Raw genomic sequence first — 17,754 nt, 5'->3', positions numbered from 1 at the left:
ATTGCAGATGACATGATCTTATAAATAGAAAACCCTAAAGACTTCATTAAAAAAAACCTGTTAGAACTAATAAACAAATTCCATAAAGTTGCAGGATACAAAATCAACATACAAAACCACTAGTGTTTCTATATGCCATTACTGAACTATCTGAAAAACAAATCAAGAAAATAATAACATTTACAACAACAAAAAGAAAGAAAGCTAGGAACAAATTTAACCAAGGAGGTAAAAGATCTCTATAGTAAAAACTGTAAAACATTAATGAAAGAAATTGAAGAGGACACAATAAATAGGTATTCTCTGTTCAGGGATTGAAAGAATTAATATTGTTAAAATGCCCATATTACTCAAAGTGATCTACAGGTTCAATATACTTTTGTCAAAACATCAATGATATTCTTCCCCAAAATAGAAAAAAATCTCTGAAGTTTGTATGGAACTACAAAAGACCACAAATAGCTGCAAAAGTAATCTTGAGCAAAAAGATGAAAGCTTGAAACATCACACTACCTGACTTCAAAATATACCATAAAGCTACAGTAACCCAAACAGCATAGTATTGACATAGACAGACAGAAAAATGAAATATAATAGAAAATACAAAAATAAATCTATGCACTTACAGCCAAATGATTCTTTACAAAGACCCCAAGAACACAGATTAGGGAAAAAACTTTTTTTTGTTTTCAATAAATGTTGCTGGGAAAACTGGATCCTCACATGCAGGGAAAATAAAACTAGATCTCTATTTCTCACAACTTACAAAAATCAATTCAAAACAAATTAAAGACTTAAATGTAAGACCCCAAAATAAAACTACTAGAACAAAACATAGAAATATTTCATTAGATTGGTCTGGGAAAGCATTATTTTGAATAAAAACTGAAAAGCACGGAGGACATAAACAAAAATAGACAAATAGGATCACATCGAACTGAAAAGCTTCTGCACAATAAAAGTGATAATCAACATATGAAGAGGCCACCTACAGAATGGGAGAAAGTTTTTACAAACTATACATCTGAGTAGTGGGTAACATTTGGAAAATGTAAGGAGCTCAAACAACTCAATAGCAAGAAAATAAATAATCTGACTAAAAAGTGGGCAAAGCACTGTTGGATACAGTGAGTTCTTCTTCAAAGGTTCCACTTGTTCAACTCTCTCGTTCTTTGTCTTCTATTTCCAAAGCCTAACTTCCTTGCCTCCTTGCTCCTAGTTATGGTAAACAACCTTCCAGCCATTGCCAATCTGTAACCCACATCCATTCCCAATCTGTAACCCACATCTGTTCCCAATCTGTAACAACCCACATCTATCTGTTCCTTATTTGGTGCCCTTAGTTCCAAAACTGTCCTTTCTGCAGCTGTAGCCCCCACCACTGCTCCACTTGAAGTAGCCAATTGGGATCAGCTTAGATTGTGCGGTCCAACTTCAGCCAATGGGGACTAGACACAGTAGCAGGGACTGACAGCCTCAGGGATAAAAACCCTTTCCCTCCTTTGTTCAGTATGCTCTCCCAGCAACCAGAAGAGCAAGCAGCACCCTTCTGCAGAAGTAAATTTGCCTTGCTGAGAAATCCTTTGAGTGCTCATTTTCTTTGTGACTCTGAACTCTTATTTCCGACAGCAGTTGAATAGGCATTCCTCAAAAGAAGATATACAAATGGCTAACAGGTACATGAATAAATGCTCAATATCACTAATCATCAAGGAAATGTAAATCAAAATCACAGCGAGATAACACATTGGAGTGAGATACTCCAATTACAATGACTGTTATCAAAAAGACAAAAAATAAATGCTAGCATGGATGTGGAGAAATGAAAACATTTACACAATGTTTCTGGGAATGTAAATTAGCAAAGCTAGTATGAAAAACAGTTTACAGATCCTAAAAGAATTAAAAAAAGAACTACCATATGATCCAACAGTCTCACTACTGGGAATATATCCAAAGAAAATGAAATCAGTATGTTGAGAGATATCTATACTCTCATGTTTATCACAACACTATTTGCAGTAGCTAATATATGCAATCAACTTAAATGTCCCTAAATAGATTAATGCATAAAGAATATGTGATATATATAATAGAATACTATTTAGCCAAGAAAAATAATAAAATCCAGTTATTTGTGATAACATGGATGAACCTGAAGGACATTATGTTAAGTGAAATAAGCCAGACACAGGAAGACAAATCCCACATGATCTTATTCATTTGTGGAATCTAAAAACCTTATCTCATAGAGGTACAGAGTAGAAATAGTGGTTATGAGTAGAGATTGATCAATGGGTACAATATTCCAGTTAGGAAGAATAGCTCTCTGTTCTATTGCACAGTGGCTATAGTAAACAATATTGTATTGTATATTTCAAAATAACTAGAAGAGAGTATTTTGATGTTCTTACCACAAAAAAAATAAATCTTTAAGGTGACAGATATGCTAATCATCCTGATTTGATCATTGTACAACGTATACATGTATTAAAACAACACACTGTATTCCATAAATATATATGTTTATTATGTGTTAATTAAAAGTGAAATAAAACTCTAAAAATACACCCACATATTTTTCCTCCTTATTTTCCAGTATAATAAGAGTTTTTGGTTAAGTCAGCATTAATGTTTACATTATCATGATGGTGTATATCAGTCAGGGTACTAGCATATGCTGATGAAACTTGAATTGGATAATATGAGAGGAGTTTAATAAGAGACTATGTATAAAAGTGTAGGCATGGTATAGGGAAACCAGTAGGGATACAGCTGGTAAACAGTGGGGATGACATTGCTATTCATAGGCTTCAAAGAACCTGCAGACAAACTGCTGTATATAGAGAGCTGTAACTATATGCAATTAGCCTGGCATAACTACACTAGAGGCAGAGCCTGGAAACTTCATATTCTCAACTCATCTCTTCCCTTCTTCCCTTTGATCTGCTGGGGCTCAAAATATTTTTTTTTCCTCACTCTGTCATCCAGGCTGGAGTGTAATGATGCGATCTCAGCTCACTGCCACCTCCACCTCATATATTCCAGCTATTCTCCTGCCTCAGGCTCCTGAGTAACTGGGATTACAGGCACACACTACCATGCCTGGCTAATTTTCTGTATTTTTAGAAGAGACAGGGTTTCACCATGTTGGCCAGGCTGGTCTCAAACTCCTGACCTCAGGCGCTCTACCTGTCTTGGCTTCCCAAAGTGCTGAAATTACCGGTGTGAGCCACCACATCTCGCCTTCACAAAATTTAAAAATTATGAAGTTATGCAAAGTGTAATCTGCGATCACAATAAAATTTAACTTAAATAATTAATAACAGAAAGATATCTGAAAAAAATCCCCAAATAGATGGAAACAAAATTGTCTATTTCTGAATAAGCCATGGTTCAAAGAAGAAATCAAAAGGAAATTATAAAATATTTCAAACTGAGTGAAAAGAAAAGTACAAAATATCAAAATTTGTGGGATGCTACCAATAGAAGACTTAGGAGAAAATTATAGCACTAAAAACTGCCAATATTAGAACATTTTTAAAAGTCACAAATCAGTGACCTCACTTTACACCCAAGAAATACTAGAAAAAGCAAGTAAGCAACATACTATAACTATTAATATTCAAAGCAGAAATCAGTATGGTACAAAACAATACAAAAAAATTAGAAAGATATCAAAAGTTGTTTATTTGATGAGAAACTTTATTAGTAAAAATGCCAAAACAGATGTTCAGAGAAAAATGAGGCACAAGTTACAAATATAAGGAATAAGAGAGGTGCCTCATTGAATATTCTACAGTTTTACTAAAAGAGTAATAGGAAATACTAGGAACAAATTTTAGAATATATTCAGAATTATATGAAATGGAAAAAAAGTTCAATAGAAACACAATACTGACTGTTCCTCAAAATGAACTAGATAATCGGAATAGCTCTACATTTGACATCTATGTTTTCATTTATGTATAAAAACCATAATATTTTCTATAAAATCGAACTAATAAGTATGATTAACAAGATTGCATAATAAAATATTAATATACAAATTAGTTGAATTGCATTTTTAAATAAATGAAGAAATCACATCTGTAAAATGGCTTTATTGATAAATGCTACCATACAGTAAAGAAAGAAATAATACATTTTCCAGAAAATTGAAGAGGAATAAATATTTCCTCACTCATTCTATGAAGGCCAGAATTGCCCTGATATCAATACTAGAAAAAGACATTTCAAAAAGGAAAACTGCAAATAAACATTCCTCATGTTATAAATGCAAATGTTCTAAACACAAGACTGGCAAATCCAATCCAACTTCATAAAATAAGCTCATTCATAATGATCAAATGGTGTTAACCTTAGGAAAGTTGGGCTTTCATATTTGGAAGCATCGTTATAATCCATTATATTGATAAACCAAAAGAAAAGAAAAGCCATATAATTATCTCTGTAAATAAAGAAAAAGCATTTGACAAAATTCAACACCATTTTCTGACCAAAACTCTTAGCAAATTAAGAATAGAACTTCCTTTACTACATCAGGGACATCAACAATAACAACAAAAACTTTAGCTGATATTTAATGATGAAAGAATTAATGCTCTTCTCTAAATCTGTAACCAAACATTGAAGCAAAATAACAAATAAAAAGTAACAAAAAGAAAATAATCCAAATTGAAACAAAAAATTTAAAATGTATTTTTAATGTAAAACATAATCATCTGCGTAGAAAATATAATAGATTCTATTAAAAATAGAATAAGTATTATTAACAAGAGTGAATAAAAATATTAATATGCAAATCAATTGTAATTCTGTGTACTATAAATTTCAAAAATTGAAATTCAAAGAGAAATTCTGATCACAATTGTATGAAAATATGAAGTACTTAGAAATAAATCTGACCAAAGATTTACATGCACACCAAAACAAAAATCTGAGATAAATTTTTGGAAAATCTAAAAAAAAGATGACCTACACCTTGTTCCTGGGCCAGAAAACACAATATTGTTAAGTTGTCAATTCTTGTCATATTGGCATATGTATTAAGCAATCCTGATCAAAACCTTATCTACTGTTTTGGTAAAATTGACAAGCTGATTTTATAATTTATATTGGAATGCAAAAAAAAAAAACTAGAAGAGCAAAAACAACTTGAACAATAAAGTCAAAGTTGAAAAGTTAATACTAGGTGATTTCAAGTTTATTAGGAATCTAAAGCATTCAGAACAGTGTGGCATTGGCACAAAAGCAGAAAGATAAAACAATGAAACAGAATTATGATACTAGAAATAGACAAACACATACATTTATAATTGATTTTTTACAAAACTGAAAAGGCAATTAGTGGATAAAGTACAGTCGTTACACAAATGTTGTGGCAGTAATTAGCTATAAGTGAGGAAAATTGAAGTTTCCTACAGAACTCACATCACTTATAATAATTAACTAAAAATTAATCATAGAGGTAAACATAACATCTAAAGCGATCAACCAGAAAAAAAGCAAATGATAAGATGTTGTGTACTTGGGATAGAAAAGATTTCTCAGCTGTAACATCGAAAGCATGATTCATAAAATAATAATTTGATAATCTGACTTCATTGAAATGAAAATCTCTGCTTTTCAAAGACAATATTAAGAGAAGCCACACACTGAAGGAAAATATTTGCTAAGCATTGACAAAGGAAGTATATTTCAAGATTCAAATAGAAAATAAATGCCCCAATTAGATAATGGCCAAAACATTTGAATAGATGTTTTAATAAATAAGTTTTATAGATTTCAAGCAAGCATATGAAGAGATGCTCAATATTTTTAGGAATTAGGAAATCTTAAATTAAAGCAACATTGAAATATCATGATACATCTGTTACATTGGTAAAAATTTAAAAGACTCGTAGTACCAAATATTTGTGATGTGCCTCAAATCCAGTTGTTAAACACTGGGGGGGGGGGGGAATGCAAATTGGTACTGGTTAGTAATTCCTTAAAGAGTTAAATATGCATCCATTAATCTCTGCCATTTAATATACCTATACAAAGACTTGTGCATGAGTGTTCACAGAAGCTTTATTTGTAATAGCCACCCTTGGTAACAGTGCAAATATCGATTGACAGTTGAAAAAAATAAATTATGGCATAGCTATATAATGAATTACTTGGCAACAAAATAATATACTATTAAACCATACACATAACAATGGGGATGAATCTCAAAATGATTTTTGCTGAGTGAAAGAAGCTAGTTACAGAAGGATAGATATCATATGACACCATTTATTATATAACCCTCTAGAAAATTAAGCCTATGTGATTGCATAAGCATGTGGACATGTGCTCAGCACCATTGGCATTAGGGAAATACATGTTTCATGTAACCTATAATGTAAAAAATCAGATGAGTGATTGCCAGGAAGTTAAGGGGTAGTAGGGAAGGCTTATAAAGGTGCATAAAGAAACTTTTGGGGCTGCACACAGTGGATCACACCTATAATCTCAGCACTGTGGGAGGCAGAGGTGGGGGGATGACTTCAAGTCAGGAGTTTGAGACAAACCTGGGGAACATAGCAAGACTTCATTTCTAAAGAACTAAAAAAATAAAAATCAAATACAAAGAGACTTTTGGGGTAATGCACATGTTTGCTTTTTTAAAAATTTGTTTTCATTTTCTTAATAAATATAGGACTATTGAGATGATCTATTCCCCTTTGTATAAGATTTGATACATTTTGCTTTTCAGGGAATTCCTTCATTTCACCTAAGCTATCACATTTGTGTGCATAAATTTTTTTTATTGTATTTTAAATTGTTCATGGGATCTGTAATGATGGCCTCTCTTTCAGTTCGTATATTAGTAATTTGTGCCTTCTCCCTTTTTTTTTCTTGATTAGCCTGGGTAGGGGTTAATTGATCATTTCAAAGAAGCAGCTTTAGGTTTTGTTGATTTTCTCTATTGGTTTCCTGTTTTCACTTTCATTGATTTCTGCTTTAAATTTTAGTATTTCTTTTCTTCTGCTTACTTTGGACTTTAATTTTTAATTTTTGTGGGTATGTAGTAGGTATAAATATTTATGGGGTACATAAGACATTTTGATACAAGCATACAATGCATAATAATTACATCAGAGTAAATGAGATATCCATCACTTAAGACATTTATCTTTTCTTTATATTGCCAACAATCCAATTATACTCTTTTAGTTATTTAAACATGTGTCATAAATTATTTTTGACTGTAGTCACCTTGTTATGTGTTCAAGTACTAGATCTTATTCATTCTAACTATATTTTACTACCCTCACTTCCCTCTACCCTTCCCAGACTCTAGTAACCATTATTCTACTCGCTATTTCCATGAGTTCAATTGTTCTAATTTTTAGCTTCCACAAATAAGTGATGACATGTGGAGTTTGTCTTTCTGTGCCTGGCTTATTTCACTTAACATAATGGCCTCCAGTTCCATCCATATTGTTGCAAATGACAAGATCTTATTCTTTTTTTATGGCTGAATAGTACTCCATTACATGCATGCACAACATTTTCTTTATCTCTTCTTACACTGATGGACACAGGTTGCTTGCAAATCAGTTATTGTGAATAGTGCTGCAATAAATATGGGAGTGCAGAGACTCTTTAGTATACTGATTTCCTTTCTTCAGGGCATATAGTTAGCAGTGGAATTGAAGTATCATATGGTAGTTCCATTTTTAGTTTTTTGGAGGAACCTCCAATCTGTTCACCATAGCGGTTGTAATAATTTATATTCCCAACATCATATGAGGGTTCCCTTTTCTTCACACCTTCATCAACATTTGTTAGTGTCTCTTTTGAAAAAAAAAAAACATTTTAACTAGGGTGAGATAATATCTCATTGTAGTTTTGACTTGCATTTATCTGATGATCAAAGATGTTGAGCACTTTTATGTATATATATATGATATTTGTATGTCTTCTTTTGAGAAATGTTTTTTTGATCTTCTATCCATTTTGATGGAATTATTAGATTTTTTCCTATAGAATTGTTTGAATTCCTTGTGTATTCTGATTGTTAATTCCTTGTCAGATAGTTTGCAAATATATTTTTCCCATTCTGATGTTGGCTCTTCACTTTGTTGATTGCTTCCTTTTCTGTGCAGAAGCTTTTTCACTTGATATAATCCCAGTTGTCCATGTTTGCATTGTTTGCCTGTGCTTGTGGGATATTACCCAAAGAATCTTTGCCCAGATCAATGCCCTGGAGTGATTTCCCAAGTTTTCTTGTAATTGTTTCTTAGTTTGTGGTCTTAGATTGAAATATTTGATTCATTTTGATTTGACTTTTGTATATGGTGAGACATGGTGTCTAGTTTCATTCTTCTGTATACTGATATCCAGTTTTGCCAATTTATTGAAGAGACTGTCTTTTCCACAATGTATGTTTTTGGCACCTTTGTCAAAAATGAGTTCAGTGTAGGTGTGTGGAATTGTTTATGGGCTCTCTAATGTGCATCATTGGTCTATGTGTTTTTATGCCAATACTAAGCTGATTTGGTGACTATATTCTGTAGTAAAATATAGTCAGGTAATGTGATTTTTCCAGTTTTACTCTTTTTGCTCAGGATAGCTTTGGCTATCCTGGGTCATTTGTGTTTCCATGTATATTTCTGGATTATTTGATCTATTTCTGTGAAGAATATCATTGGTGTTTTGACAGGGATTTCATTGAATCTGTAGGTTGCTTTGGGTAGTATAGGCATTATAACAATATTAATTCTTTCAATCCATGAACATGGAATATTTTTCCTTTTTTGGTTTTCTCTTCAATTTATTTTATCAGTGTTTTATTTTTTCATTATAGAGATCTTTCACTTCTTTGGTTAAGTTAATTTCTAGGTATGTTATTTTATTTTTAGGTATTAAAATGTGATTTTTTATATCTTTTTTAGGTAGTTAACTGTTGAAAAATGGAAATGTGAAGTGTCTGTTCATGTGGCCAACAAACATATGTAAAAAAGCTCATTGTCACCAGTCATTAGAGAAATGCAAATGAAAATCACAATGAGATACCATCTCACGCCAGTTAGAACAGCGATCATTAAAAAGTCAGGAAACAACAGATGCTGGTGAGGATGTGGAGAAATAGGAATGCTTTTACACTGTTGGTGGGAGCATAAATTAGTTTAACCATTGTGGAAGAGAGTGTGGTGATTCCTCAAGGATCTAGAAGCAGAAATACCATTTGACACAGCAACCCCATTACTGGGTATGTACCCAAAGGATTATAAATCATTCTACTATAAAGACACATGCACAGGTATGTTTATTGCAGCACTATTCACAATAGCAAAGACTGGGGACCAACACAAATGCCCATAAATGACAGACTGGATAAAGAAAATGTGGCACATATACACCATGGAATACTATGCAGCCATAAAAAAGGATGAGTCCATGTCATTTGCAGGGACGTGGATGAAGCTGGAAACCATCATTCTCAGCAAACTAACACAGGAACAGAAAACCAAACACCACATGTTCTCACTCATAAGTCAGTGTTGAAAAATGAGAACACGTGGACACAGCAAGGGAAACATCACACACCAGGGCCCGTCAGGGGATGGTGGGCTAGGGGAGCAATAGCAGTAGGAGAAATACCTAATGTAGATGACGGGTTGATGGATGCAGCAAACCACCATGGCATGTGTATACCTATGTAACAAACCTGCATGTTCTGCACACGTATCTCAGAATTTAAAGTATAATAATAAAAGAAGATAAATGGAAATGTGAAAATGCTACCATTTGTATGTTGATTTTGTATCTTGCAACTTTGGTGAATTTATCAGTACTAATAGATTTTTTGGTAGTGTCTTTATGTTTTTCCAAATATAAGATTATATCATTTGCAAACAAGGATACTTTTCTTTCTTTCTTTCAAACTTGATGCCCTTTAGTTCTTTCTCTTATCTGATTGTTATAGCTGCGACTTTCATTATTATGTTGAATAACAGTGGTGAAAGCAGGCATCCTTATCACACTTTCCAGATCTTAAGGAAGGGCTTTTAGTTTTTCACCATTCAGTATGATACTAGCTGTGGGTCTTTCATATATGTTTTGCTTTGTTGAGGTATATCCAATGTTTTGAGAGTTTTTAATTATAAAGGGATGTTGAATTTTGTCAAATGTTATTTCAGCATCAATAAGAATGATCATATGTGTTTGTCCTTCATTCTGTTGATATGATGTATTACGTTGACTGATATATATGTGTAGAAACCATCCTTGCATCCCTGGGATAAATTTCACTTGGTCAAGAAGAATGATTTTTCTTAATGTTTTGTTGAATTTGGTTTGCTAGTATTTTTGCTAGGATTTTTGTGTTAATGTTTATCAGTGATATTTTGTTGTATTTTTCCTTTTATGATGTGTCTTTGCCTGGTTTGGTATTAGAGTAATACTGGCCTCATTGAGAGAATTTGGAAGTGTCTGCTTTTCTATGTTTTGGCATAGTTTGAGTAGGTTTGATTTGAGTTCTTTATATTTTTGGTAAAATTCAATGGTAGAGCCATTGAGTGTTGGGCTTTTCTTTGCTCAGAAACATTTTATTATGGCTCCAGTCTCTTTACTTGTTATTGGTCTCTTCATGCTATGGATTTCTTTGTAGCTCAATCTTGGTCAGTTGTAGGTTTGTTATAATTTATCCATTTCTTCTAGGTTTTCAAATTTATGGGTATATTGTTTCTCATAATTACCTCTAATGATCTTTTCAATTTCTGCTGTATCTCCTGTAATGTCCCCATTTTTATCTGATTTTATTTATTTGGATCTTGCCTTCTTTTCTTAGTTTTGTTAAAGTCTTGTTGATTTTATTTATCTTTTCAAAAAGCCAACTTTTCATTTTGTTGCTTTTTTGTATGTATCCTTCTTTTTAATTTCATTTATTTCTGCTCTAATCAGTATTATTACTTTTCTTCTACTAATTTTGTGTTTCATATGCTTTTGCTTTTCTAATTCCTTTAAATGAATCACTAGGGTGTTTATTTAAATATTTTATACAATTTTGATATAGGTACTTCTTGACATAAACTTTTCTCTTGGTAATGCATTTGGTGTATCACATAGGTTTTCATATGTTGTACTTCCATTTTCACTTGTTTCAAAAAAATTTAATTTCCTTTTAAATGTCTTCATTGACCGCTGGTGATTCAGGAATATATTGTTTAATTTCCTTGTGTTTGTGTAGTTTCAGAAATTCCTCGTTATTAATTTCTGGATTTATTCCATGGTGTCAGAAAAGACACAACATAATTCATGTTTTTTGAAATTTTTAAGACTTCTTTTGAGTCCTAATATATTATCTATCCTTGAGAATGATCCACTTGCTAAGGAACAGAATGTATATTCTCTGTATGTTGGGTAGAATGATTTGCAAATATCTCAGGTCCATTTGATCTTTAGTGCAGATTAAGTCCAATATTTCTTCATTGATTTTCTGTCTGGATGGACTTCCTAATGCTGAAAGTTAGGTGTTGAAGTCTCTAGGTGTTATTTTATTTTATTTTACTGAGCTCTATCTCTTTAACACTGGCAGTATTTGCTTAATATATCTGGATGCTCCATTGTTGAGTATATACATTTTATATATATACACACACACATATATATAATGTGTATATATACACACATATATAATGTGTGTATATAATAATATATACATACATATAATGTGTATATATATATCAAATAGCTTTTTAGCTCTAGTAATATTTGCTTAATATATCTGGATGCTCCATTGTTGCATATATATATATATATTTATTTATAAATATACATATAACAAATATGTATATATTTGCTGAATTCACCCCTTTATCATTATATATTGTTTCTCTGTCTCTTCTTATAGTTTTTGTCTTGAAATCTATATTTTGTTTTGATATAAATATAGCTTATCCTGAAGCTTTTGTTTTTCTGATTTTGATTGGCATACAATATCTTTTTCCATTCCTTTATTTTCAGTCTATGTGTGTCTTTATAGTTGAGGTGTGCTTCTCGTAGGCAGCAGATCAAAGGTTCTTGTTTCTTTATCCATTTGGCCCCTCTATGTCTTTTGATTGGAGAGACTAGTCCATTTACATTCAATATTATTACTAACAAGTAAGGACATGCTCATTTTATTTGTTTTCTTGTTGTTTTGTGTTCTTCTCTTCTCTCTTTCCATCCTTCCTATCTTCCTTTTAGTGAAGGTGATTTTCTCTGGTGGTACATTTTAATTTCTTTCTTTTTATTTTTTTATATCAATTGTATGCTTTTGATTTGAGGTTACAATGAGGCTTGCAAATAATATCTTATAACCCATTATTTTAAATTTATGACAAATTAACCTTGATTGCATAAACTAACAAATGAACTAATAAAAATATTAAAGAGAAAGCTAACACATCTCTACACTTTAACTTCCCCCCTTCATTTTTCCCTTTTTGTTATTTCTATTTATATTTTATTGTACTGATATATTGAAAAGTTGTTGTGGTTATTATTTTTTATCAGTTCATTGTTTTGTCTTTTTACTTAAGATATGAGTAGTTTGTACAACACAATTACAGTGTTATAATATTATTTGTTTTTCTGTGTATTTACTATTACCAGTGAGTTTTCTACCTTCAGATGATTTCTTAATGCTCATTAATATCCTTTTCTTTCATATGGAAGAACTTCTTTTGACATTTCTTGTAGGACAGGTGTGGTGTTGATGAAATCCCTCAGCATTCATTTGTCTGAGAAGGTCTCCATTTCTCCTTCATGTTTTAAAGATGTGTTTGCTGGATATACTATTCTAAGGTAGAATTCTTTCTTCTTTCAGCTTTAAATATATCATGCCACTATCTCTTGGCCTATAATGTTTCCACTGAAAAGTCTGCTGCCATACATATTGAAGCTCCATTGTATGTTATTTGTTTCTTTTCTATTGCTGCTTTTAAGATCCTTTCTTTCACCTTGATCTTTAGAAGTTTGATTATTAAACGTCTGGAGGTAGTTTATTTGGGTTAAATTTTCTTGGAGTTCTGTAACCTTGTACTTGAATACTGATATCTTTCTCTAGGTTTGGGATGTTCTGTTATTAACCCTTTGAGTAAACATTTTACATCTATATCTTTCTCTTTCCCCCCCTTTAAGGTCAATAACTTTTAGATTTGCCCTAGATATTGTAGGTGAACTTCATTCTTTTTTTATTCCTTTTATTTGTCTCCTGTGACTGTGTATTTTCAAATATCCTGTCTTTAAGCTCACTAATTTTTTTTTTTTTTGAGACGGAGTCTTGCTCTGTCGCCCAGGCTGGAGTGCAGTGGTGCAATCGCGGCTCACTGCAGGCTCCACCTCCTGGGTTCACACCATTTTCCTGCCTCAGCCTCCCGAGTAGCTGGGACTACAGGCACCTGCCACCATGCCTGGCTAATTTTTTTGTATTTTTAGTAGAGACGGGGTTTCACTCTGTTAGCCAGGATGGTCTCGATCTCCCGACCTTGTGATCCACCCGCCTCGGCTCCCAACAGCTCACTAATTTTTTTGTTCTGCTGATCAATTCTGCTGTTAAGAGACTCTAATGCATTTTTTGGTATGTCAATAAAATTTTTTAAACTACAGAATTTCTGTTTGATTCTTTTTAATTATTTCAAGCTCTTTGTTAAATGTATCTTACAGGATTCTGTAAGCTTCTCTGTGTTATCTTAAATTTCATTGAGCTCTCTCAAAACAGCTAACTTGAATTCTCTGTCTAAAAGGTCACATTTCACTCTCTCCAGAATTGGTCCTGGTTCTTTTTTTAGATCCTTTGGTGAAGTCATGTTTTCCTGGATGGTTTTGATGCTTGTGAATGTAAATTGGTGTCCAAGCATTGACGCGTTAGGTACTTATTGTAGCCCTTGTAGTCTTTGCTTGTTTGTACCCATCATTCATGGGAAAGCTTTCCAGGTATTTTAAGTGACTCGGGTGTTATGATCTATGTTTTGGCCCCTGAAGCCATATTTGCATCAGTGGACACCCTAAGCACAGTAACACTATAGATCTTGCAGACTCTTAGAGGTATTGACTTGGTGATCTTGAATAAGATCTAGAAGATTTCTCTGAATTACCAAGCAGAGACACTTGTTTTCTTCCTTTATTTTCTCCCAGAGTCTCTCTCTCTCTCTCTCTCCTGAGTTCCCTGGAGATGGGGGAGGGGTAAAACATCCCTGTGGCTACCACCACTGGGACTGCCATGGGTTAGACCTGAAGCCAGTACTGTACCGAAACATGTCCAAGGCCCACAGTAACAACTGCCTGGCTACTACCTATGTTTACTCAAGGCTCTGTGGCTCTACCATCAGCAGGTGGCAAAAGAAGCCAGGCTTGTATCTTTCCCTTAAGGGCAATGCATTCTCCCCAGTACTAGTCAGGCCCAGAGATGCTGTCTGGGAGCCAGGGTCTGGAGTCTGAAACCTTAGGAATCTACCTGGTACTCTGTTCTACTGTGGCTGAGCTGGCACTCAAGCCACAAGACAAAGTCTTTCCCAATTTTTCTTACCCTTTCCAAAAGCAGTCGAATCTCTTGCCATGGCCACCACTACTCAGGCCTGTGACAAGTACTGTCTGGCTATGATCAGTGTTCACTCAAGGCCCAAGGGCTCTTCAGTCAGCTTGTGATGAATGCTGCTAGTCCTGAGTGTCTTCCTTCAGGAAGTGGACTCCTCTTTGGCCCAGAATAAGTCAAGAAATGCCATCCACAACCAAGGTGTGGAATTGGGGACCCCAAGAGCCTGCTTGCTTCTCTATCCCACTGTTGCCAACCTAGTACATAAGCTGCAAGACAAAGTCCCCTGTACATATTCCTCCCCTTTTCTCAAGCCATAAGAGTCTCTCCCCATGGCCACAAGTAGGAATGAGCTTGCTCATACTTGAAGCCAGCACAGCTCTGAGGCTCATCCAAGGCCCGCAGTGTACAGTGCTTGGCCACCACTGCTGATTATGTATGGCCCAAGGACTCCTTAGTCAGTGGGTACTGAATTCTGTCAAGACTGAGGCCTTCCTTCAGGGCAGCTTGTTCTCTTTTGGTCCAGGGTATGTCTAAAAATGTCATCTGAAATCTAGGGCCTGGAATGGGGGCCTCAGGGCTCTGCTTGGTGCCCTATTCTACTGTGGCTGTGCTGGTATCAAAGTTGTAAGAAAAGGTCCCCTTTTCTCTCTCTTCTCTTCTCCTCAAGTGGAAGGAAGCAGTCTCTCCTGGAGCTGCATGCTATGCTGCCTGGGATGGGGGAGGGAGTGACACAAGCAGTCCCTTTGTTACCCTGGCTGGTACCTCATTAGGTCACATGCATTCCAAGTGCACTGGCTCTGAGCCTAGTACAGCACCAGGACTTGTCCAGGAATTGCAGTTCTTGCTATCTAGCCTGCCTTTCAAGTGTATTTAGGGCCCCAGAACAATTCAGCTCATGGTAGCGGGCCTTGCTGGAACTAAGGCTCCTAGTGTTGTGATGGATGATTCCCCTCTGGCTAGGGCGGGTCTAAATTATCCCCCTGTGGGTGCCATCTGGGTTCTGCCTGGTGTATCTTTCTGCTGTGGCAGGGCAGCACAGAATTCCAATGCAAAATCCCACAACCACTCCAATTTCCCTCCTCAAAGTGCACAGATTTTCTCTCTGTGTATGTGGCCACTGTCAGGGGAAGGGGGAAAGGCAGTATCAGTAATAAAGGGGAGGCTTTTTTTTCTTCTTTTTCAAGATAGAGTTTCGCTCAGTCAACGAGGCTGGAGTGCAGTGGTGCCATCTAGGCTCACTGCAACCTCTGCGTCCTGGGTTCAAGCCATTCTGCTTCAGCCTCCTAGGTAGCAGAGACTATAGGCACGTGCCACCGTGCCTGGCTAAACTTTGTATTTTTAGTGGAGGCAGGGTTTTTCTACCCTCTGCAGTGTCTCTTTCAGTGATATGAAATTAAAACCACGTACTGTGATTGCTAACCTAATTTTTAGTCCTTATGAATGTGTTTTTTCTGTGGATAGCTGTTCAGTTTGCTGCTCTTGCAGGGAGGATGATTGGTGGAGGCTTTTATTTGGCCATTTTGCTCTGCATTCAATCCTGTTTGTTATCTTGATTGTCATGGTGGTTTCATGTGTGTGTGTGTGTGTATATATATATATATACACACATATATATGTCAAAACTTATGAAAATGTCCACTTTAAATATGTGCAATGTATTGTATGTCAATTAAACCTCAATAAGATAGTAAAAAAAAAAAACCTAAAATACCACAAATATGTTATGTCTCATCTAGTAAATGCAAAAAATTCTGAAATATGACAGCATGTACTTTTGACACTGGGGAAACAGGCACTCTTTTCATTGCTCATGAGAATGTAATATGACACAATCTTTCTGGAGGGTAATTCAACAATATCTAACCAGTTTATAAATACACTTAACTTTTGCCCTAACAATATGAAAACACATATGTACCATGTCATGCTTTTGATAGTGGCTAATGCTACTCCCTCTGCGTGGAGTGTTCATCTGTCTTAGTTAATTTTGATTACTATAACAAAGCACTTCAAACTGGAATCTATAAACAACAAAAACATATTTCTCACAGTTTTAGAAGCTGGGAAGTCCAAGACCTAAGTGACAGCAGTTTCAGTGTCTGGTGAGGATTCTCTGATTCACAGGTGATACTTTAAAAGAAAATTTTTTTCTTTTTTAATTTATTTTATTTTTACTTTTTATTTCCATAGGTTTTTGGTGGAACAGGTGGTGTTCGGTTACATGAATAAATTCTTTAGTGGTGATTTCTGAGATTTTGGTGCACCCAACACTCAAGCAGTATACACTGTACCCAATTTGTAGTCTTTTATCCCTCACCCCTCTCCCACCCTTTCCCTGGAGTCCCCACAGCCAATTGTATCTTTCTTATGTTTTTGCATTCCCATAACTTAGCCCCCACTTATGAATGAGAACATGCAATATTTGGTTTTCCATTCCTGAGTTACTTCACTTAGAATAATGGTCTCCAGTTCCATTCAGGTCACTATGAATGCTATTATTTTTAGAACAGACATTTATTTTTCACAGTTCTGGAGGCCAGATGTGCAAGATCAGGGTGTTAGCACTGTCAGGTCCTGGCAAGGGCCCTTTCCCAAGTTGTGGACTTCTTACATTGTGGAAAGAGAAGATGAGAGAGATCTCTGGGGTCCCTTTTATAAGGACATTAATCCCATTCACGAAGCCTCCACTCCCATGATGTAATCACGTCCCAAAGGTCCCACCTCCAAATGCCATCACATTGGTGGTTAGGATTTCAAAATAGGAACTTGGGAGGAACAAACATTCAGCCCCTAACAAGGAAGAGAGAGAAAATGGAAGATTGTGTGGGACAATTTCTGGCCAGACCTAGAAGTGCAGTCAATGTTTTTGCCTACATTTCTTTGACCAGAACTCTGCCCCATTGTGCCACTCTAGTGGTATGAACAACTGGGAAATGTGTTCCCAGCAGGAGAATGCATTGGCAAACCACAGCATTATCTCTACCATGTGGACTTTTTCTGGATCCTGATAATGTTTTAAGCAGTAAGAGTAGAATATGACTATTATTTTAGGTCTCTAGTCTATTTTACCTTTTACCATATAAAGTGACAACCTCAATACCTAAATTTAGTATTTGCTTTGTATTGTTATGTAACAAATTATCACAGATGTACACCACCACGCAATTATTATCTCATAGTTCTGTAAGTGAGAAGAC

Source organism: Pongo abelii, chromosome 5 (genome assembly GCF_028885655.2).
Source record: "Pongo abelii isolate AG06213 chromosome 5, NHGRI_mPonAbe1-v2.0_pri, whole genome shotgun sequence".
Taxonomy (NCBI): Eukaryota; Metazoa; Chordata; class Mammalia; order Primates; family Hominidae; genus Pongo; species Pongo abelii.
The sequence above is the reverse complement of the archived record's forward strand: the minus strand, read 5'-3'. Positions refer to the sequence as shown.